Source organism: Pteropus vampyrus, unplaced genomic scaffold (genome assembly GCF_000151845.1).
Source record: "Pteropus vampyrus isolate Shadow unplaced genomic scaffold, Pvam_2.0 Scaffold170, whole genome shotgun sequence".
Classification (NCBI taxonomy): Eukaryota; Metazoa; Chordata; class Mammalia; order Chiroptera; family Pteropodidae; genus Pteropus; species Pteropus vampyrus.
In genome coordinates, this window is record NW_011888951.1 from 3,757,430 (window position 1) to 3,765,288 (window position 7,859).

Genomic DNA, 7,859 nt, shown 5'->3' on the forward strand with positions numbered 1-7,859 from the left:
ACCACAGGAAGTCCTGGGACTCCCCCATTGCCCTACTGCCCCCAGAAGTGCTTTCCTGGGTTTCCTTTCCCGAGGGCCCCCTCGGATTCTTTTCCTTCTCTTCTGGAATGAGGCTTTTACGCCTCATCCTGAGAGAAGTGACTTTGCCACAGTGGAACATCAAGTGCAGGGACAAAATCCGGATGGAGACTCAGATCTCCTGGTACCAGCCAGGCACTCCTCAACTCTAGGTGGCCACCCTTTTGGTTTAGGTTTTCGTTAGTTTGCTGTTTATTTATTTTTCTGCAACATCTTTAAGACACAAAACCTACCCATGTACCATCCACTTAGTTTAAGAAATAAAAAAATTGATCAATCCTGTTTGAAGCCCCCTATGTACTCCTCCCTGCCCTGCCCGCTACTCCATAACGCACTCCTGAATTTGGTATTTATCATTTCCGTACTCTTATTTATCACATATATATGGATCTTTGAGCAATGTAGGGAGTTGCTTTGCATGTGATTAAATTTCAAATAGCGTCATACTGTATATATTCTTCTGGAACCTGCTTTTTTCATTCAATCTTGCATTTGTGAGCTTTGTCTATACTGATGTGCACACTCAATGTAGTTCATTCATTTTTTGCTGCAATATAGTTTTCTATTTAGTAATACATGATGACTTATCCATTTTCTTCGATATTTACATTCCTTCCAGTTTTTTTATTGCTTTATAATGACACTTCTCTTGAGATTTTTTTCTTTTAAAATCAATTCTATTGAGGTATATTTTACAAACAATAAAATATACCCATCTTAAGTGTATAGCTCAGTGAGTGTGTACCTGAGTGTATTCACTCATGTAACCACCACCATAGTCAAGATACAGCACATTTCCATCACCTATCACATCAACATTCTTTGTGCCCCTTTTTGCAACCAACCCTCCTCCCCACCCCCAGCCTTGCCTTAGACACTTCTGGTCTGTTCTTCGTCTTTACAGATTAGCTCTGCCTATTCTTAAATTTTTATCTTAATAGAATCAGATAATATGTCCTCTTTTGTGTCTGATTCCTTTTCCTTACTACAGTGCCTTTGAGATATACAGAAATTGTTGCATGTACAAGTAGTACCTTTTTACTGGAAATATACCCATTATGTAGAAATACAATTTGTTTATCCTTTCAATTGTTAATAGATGTTTGGGTTGTTTCCAGTTTGAGACTATTATGAATAAAGTTTCTCTAAACATTTTTGCACATATGCTTTTTTTTCTGTGTGTGCATATGTTTTCATTTCTCTTGGGTGAATACCTAGCAGTGGAATTTCTGGGTAATAAGGTAGATGTATGTTTAACTTTATAAGAAGTTGCCAAACTTGGCTGTACCATTTTGCATCCCCACCAGTGGTGTATAAGAGGTAAGGTTTTATATACTCACCAGCACTTGGTATTCTCAGTTATTTTTATTTTGACCATTTTTATAGGTGTCAAAGTGGTATTTCATTGTGGCTTTAATTTTTTTTTTGAATGGCTGATGATGAACATCTTTTCATATGCTCACTAACCATTCATACATCTTCTTTGGCAAAGGTCTGTTTTGTTTATTTTTAAATTGGGTTATCCTCCTATTGAATTGTTCTTATAGTCCAATTTATCACTTTTTAAAATTAAAATTAGTGCTTTATGTGTTCTATCTTAAAAAAATCTTTGTCTACCCCAAGACTGCATCCTATATTTCCTTCTATAAGTTTTATAGATATAACTTTTACATTTATACCTCTAATCCATTTCGACTTAATTTTTGTGTCTAGTGTGAAGCAAAAGTTGAAGTTCACTTTTTAAATGTGGATATCCAGTTGTTCCAAAACTGTCCTTTGAAAGAATGATCTTTTTTACATTGAATTAACTTGACATCTTTGTCAAAACTTAATTAACCACATATGTGTAAATTTATTTCTGAATTCTCTGGTCTATTTCATTGATCTGGATCTGAACTTAAGCCAATACCACTCTGTCTTAATTACTGTGGCTTTATAAGTAAGTCTCGAAATCAGGGAGTATAATCCTCTTTTTCTTTTTAAAAATTGTTTTAGTGATTCGAGAACCTTTGCATTTCCATATAAATTTTAGAATCTACTTGTCACTTTCTGCCCCAAAAAACCTGCTGGGATTTTGCTTAGGATTGTATTGAACCAATAGATCAATTTGGAGAGAATTAACACCTTAATATTAAGTTTCACAATCCGTGAACATAGTATATATCTTCATTTATTTAGTTTTTCTTTAATTTGTCTCAGCAATGTTTATACTATTCCATGTACATGTCTTGTATATATTTTGTAAAATTTATCCCTTTTTATTATTTTTGATGTTATTGTAAATGACATTTTTCATGTGATTTTCCAATTGTATGTTGCTACAATATAGAAATACAATTTATTTTTGTACATACACTTTGTATTCTGAGACTTGCTAAATTCATTTAGTTCTAGTAGCTTTTACTACTTAGGTTTTTTTTTTTTTTAATGTTATCATAAAAACAATTTATTCCCACACCACGTAGTAAGCATTCTATGAATAAAGGCAGGTTTACTTTTCCTTTCCAGCTGACGGTTTTTACTTCTTTTTCTTATTTTATTACACATTGAGGATCTCCAGTGTAATGGCGAAGAAAATTCTTTTGAGTTTTGAGGCAGAATTGTGTAATTCTTTTTTCTCTGCACTTGATTCTTTTCCACCATATATTTATAAACAGAGAGATCCTCTGAAGGCTTGACCTGAGCTGTTGAAGTAGCCCGATGATTCCAGTCTGACCTCTAAAATCTCTCCCTACCTTTTCAACTATACCTGCTTCTACTTTGATATAGGAAGGCTCTGATTCATCCAGTCTGACCTGGGAAAGGAGCCTCCTTTCTTAAGTTTTTGCCCTTGTAGTTTCCTGCTTCTGCTTATCTAAATCATCTCCACCCTTTAAGGACCAGCTTGAAGAAACCTTTACTGCAGGAAGCCTTTCTGTAACCCATTTTCAGGGCACCGTTCTTTCTTGAAGCATTTGCTGTCTTGACTGTACATGTACCATTCATTGAGCACTTTTCGTGTGCTATCATCTCACTGGAATCAGAGCTTCAAATTAAAGGCTCCTCTAGGACAGAGGTTGTACTTGTTTCAGCCATGGTTTCACAGAACTCAGCCTAGGGACTGATTCTTAAAGGCAGGTCTGCTGCTTTGTGCTACCTTTGTTCCTTTGTGTGCCTTTGTGCAAATACAAAAAAAAAAAAAAAAAAAAGTGCCTCTTCCTTTGCCTGATTTAGCTCTATGCCAAAGACAAGGCCTGGTAATTAAAGTTCGAACTAGATTTCAACTCTCACTTGTTCCTTTTGCTGGAAACCTTCAAAACCTGCATGGTCTTATGGGTCAACTCTGCCTCAAGGAAGGAATTAATAAATAAATAATTCTGAAATGTGGCTATTTTAAACTATAAAGATATCGAGGCTCAGAGAGGTTAAATTTTTCACCCAAGGACCCATCTAGGAATGGCAGAGACTGAGATTTGTCCTGAGTCTGCCGGTCTCCAAAACTCAAGGAAACACTGCCTTTGCCTATCTTCTTCTCTGGTCTCAACGTGAGTCTAACACTTTACATCTTATTAAGCATGTTCACAGTTCTTTTTCAGACTGAGATCAGCCCCTTCTGGAATTTATTCCAAGACTTCTGCACCCTGGAGTGAATGTCTGGCCCTCTCCCAGGACCAGTGTCTCTAAGACTAAACCCTCCCTGTCCTTGCTGGAATACTATCAAAGTCCATGAAGCAAAGGACAGAGGGGAAGGCAAGGACTTTGGTACCAGAGTTGCCTGTATTCTATTGCTACTTGGCAGCTGACTTACTGGTAGACTTTGGACTTGTCACTTGGCCTCATCTGTAAAATATAAGTCATAATACCTCCCTCATAGGAATGAGATATAGCTTTGTAAGCACTCAGTAAAGCTTAGTTCTCCTCTTTCACTTTGCTGAGAGCAAAGATTGTGTCTCATGTTAAGTTTATACACAAGAAAACTGAAGCCTTTGTCTACAGAAGATTCTTAGTGAACTTTGTCAACTCCATGACTAGAATTGCTTTTTCTCTTGACCTTGGGCAAGTCATTTTCCTGTCTTTTCTTGTCTTTTCAATGGGAACAATAACACCTAAAAAAACACAAGCACTACTGTAATTTACTGAATATTTACTATGTATCTGGGCATTGCAGTGCTTTATGGATTTACTGACATTTAATCATTACAATAGGACTATGAGGTAAGTGCTATTAATATTCTTGATGTCCCAGAGGTGGACACTGAGGCTCAGAGAAGTAAAGGACTTTGTACTTGAGTCACCTAGCTGCTAAGCAGCAGCACTGGGATATAAATCCTGCTTTGCAATACTCTAGAGCAGGATTTCTCAACCCATTGACATTTTGAGCCACATAATTCTTTCACATAAGTCTTATGCACTGCAGGATGTTTACCAGCCTCCCTGGGCCTCTACCTATTTGATGCCAGTAGTACCCATCCTCCACTTGTGAGAGCCCAAACTGTCCTCAGATCTTGCCAAATGTCCCCTGTTGAGCAAAATCACCCTTAGTTAAGAATCACTTAACTAAGGGTGATTTTGGAGAGGGAGCTGCAGAGATTTTGTTATACCCAAGGCAGCATTTCTTTCTTTTATTATACCCAAGGGAGCATTTCTTTCTTAAAATATGGTCTTTTGACTACCCGCAATATAATCATTCTGGGTGAGGCCCGGGAATCTATGCAAGCAGCTTGGTTTTTTGTAGGGACCCAGACCTTGGAAATCCCCTCCAGCTGGCCCTCCTGGGGCTGCTTTCCACAGGTGTCTCCATGGTGACTGGCCCTCCAGGCAGCTTCCAGAACAGCCCACTTCTAACAGTAGTTCCACATCTGCCTCTGCCCCAGGGTTTATTTCTGGCTTTCAGGTTTGGTACTGAAGACAGATTCTGTCATGCTAAGTCAGGTCACTATCATTTCTTACCTGCATTTCACAAGGTCTTAAATGATCTGGCCCCTGCTTACTTCTCCTCTCTTCTTATTACTTGGCTCCAGGCTGCACTGGCTCCATCCTATGGAGCATCTTCCTTCCTTAGGGCCTTTGCTGGAGCCACTCCACCTGCTTAGGACCTCCCCACTTCTTTCCCCTGACTGACTTATTAAAATTTCAGCTCTCAGCTAAATGTCATTCCTCAGGGAAGCTTTCTCTGAACTCCAGAATAGGTCCAATGTCACTTTCATACATATTCATGGCTCCTGTACTTCTTCCCAGTGCTTATCATAATTGTAAATATAATAATTGTAGTAATTATTTGGTTAATGTTTGTTTTTTCCCACTATTTTATGAGTGCTATGACAGCTGGGAATATGCATGTTTTATTCACTGATATATCTCTGGAACCTGGTGCAGAGCCTGACACATAAGTAGTGCTCAAATACTTGTTGATGAATGAGTATCTCTTCCAACCATAATTTTCCAGGAAGTCACCTCATAGTCACACGCTTTTCCCTCCACCCTTCAGCCCAACTCAGTGAAGTAAATAAGCAATTAGGATGGGACCTCCCTTTTTCCAAGGACCTGGGACTAGTTGATGTTGAAAGAGAATGAATCATCTGAGGGTGAAAGGAGAGCTCGGCAAAAGATAATGTCCTTTATCATGTCCACAGCCAGAAATGAGCCCTCTCCAAACTCCTAACTGCTGGTCTCTGGATTGCTAACCTATCTTTAATAGCAGATAGCTAAGGGATCAGTAAAAAGTTTTAAGGGGACAACTAAAATGTCGATTAATAATTAAGGCTTGGCAAATAACTAAACTGCTATTGACGTAAGGAACATCCAAACCTGTAGAGAATTTTCGTAAGAGTTTATTCAAGCCAAACTGATGAGATATGCTGGGGAGCAAGATCGCAAATGCTTCGGAGAATATGTTTGCAGTTTCTTTTATGCGTTTGGAATTAAAGAGGGAATTTAAGGAAGATTACACGGTGGTGGAAAAAAATAAGGCAGGGATTGGATTACAAGTTTATGTGCTTTCTTAAGGGTGGTTACGCCTTTGAGGGGTATTACTTCTAGCATTTCAAAGGTGTGTTAACCTAGATGCACAAGAACAATGGATGGCCCTTGCTTAAAAACCTTTCACAAGAGAAGTTACAGGACTGGGATGTGCCTACCCACACTGACCTGCCCTCTTTCCATTCACACTACTAAATACTAATATATAACCTATATAAATAAAGTATTTGGCTTACAAATAAAGTGTTAGAAGATAATTAAGGTGGTAGTAGAAAATCAAATATTAACTACTCAAGTGTTAGCTGATAACAAAGGGATTAATTTAAAACTAAGTTGTTAGCACATACTGGTTAACCAATGACTAGGGCAGCAGTTGACAAGAATTTGAAGTGAGATTTTTCCAAGGGGACTCTTGTATTTTAGTGAAGACTTGGGAACAGCAGAAAAGAGATAAAGCCTATAGGAATGAAGTTCTAATTGGGACTGCAAAATCCTCAGCTAGATTCTAAACTTCTGAGAAAAATGTGTTTTGCTTTCCAGATAGGCTTTAGTCAGGGATGGCATGAACCATGTGCTTAAAATGCTTATCATTTAATTACAATTAATCTGCTAAGAGCCAGGCACTGTGCTGAGGAGAGAAGGAAGGGTAGTTGCTTAAACAATGAAAACAGAGTGTGGTGAGTGAGTGAGTGAGTGAGTGGTGTGTGACAGGAAAGGCTCAGGGGCTTTGTGAAGGGTGAGTGGAAGGGAGAGCAGGTGTGTCAGGAAGAGACAATGAGTTTAGTTCTGGATATGCTGAATTGAGGTGTCTATAGACATGCCAAGTAGGCAGACTGATATGAGTCCAAGGTAGAAATTTGAGTCCAAGGCACAGATGGTGGTCAAAACCATGAGAAAAGAATAATATAACTAGAGAAGAGTGTATGGAGTGAGAAAAGGGACCAGCCTGGAATCCCAAGGAAGAACAACAGGGAAGGAGTGGGCAGAGAGGAAAGAGACATCAACAGACACTGAGAAGAAGGAATAATCAGAAAGGGAGAAAATTAAGACAGTGACATGAAAGCTAAGGGAAGAGAAAGTTTCAAGAAGAGTGCTGTCAGCAACGTGAGATGTGGCTGAGAGGCCAAGCAGGATAAAGTCAGAGAGGTGTTCACTGAGAATGTGGTTCCAAAATGTCCATCACAAAAAGTTCTGTGATAGCTGGCTTTCATTCTGTTTGTGTGTGTACAAACACAAGAGCATATGCAGAGCTGGAGCTTGGAGCAGGGCATGTAAGGGGCAGGCTGGAGGCCACCATAGAGGGGCTTGTGGTCAGCTCATAGAAAGCTTTCATTTACTCTGGGCAGCTTTTGGGAAGGACCATTAAGGGAGATTGTGAGAACTGTAAGCACAGTTCAACCCTTTTGTTGTCCAGTGGTAAAATTAAGGACAGCAGACAAGGAACAATTTGCTCAGTCTGTGAATCAGGGGCACAGTCAGGACTTGAATCTGAGTCTCCTTCTTCTAGAAGAATGACCTTGGGAGAAGTAGACATGAAATTCTTACTGTCCAATGAATTATCAATCCGTGACTTTTCCCATCACTTCAATTTTTAGCTGCCGCTTTTTTATAATTATATAAAAATGAAATACATATTTTACACACAAAATTTAAACATTATAGAAATACTTAACAAAGAAATTGAATGACTCCTATTATCCCACCCTCACCCCTCAGAGACAACCACCATTATAGTTTGGTCTGTCTCTTTTTATCTCCTCTTTCCCACTCAGTTATAACATAGTAAATTTTTTAAATAAAAATATTATATGTTACACTGGATT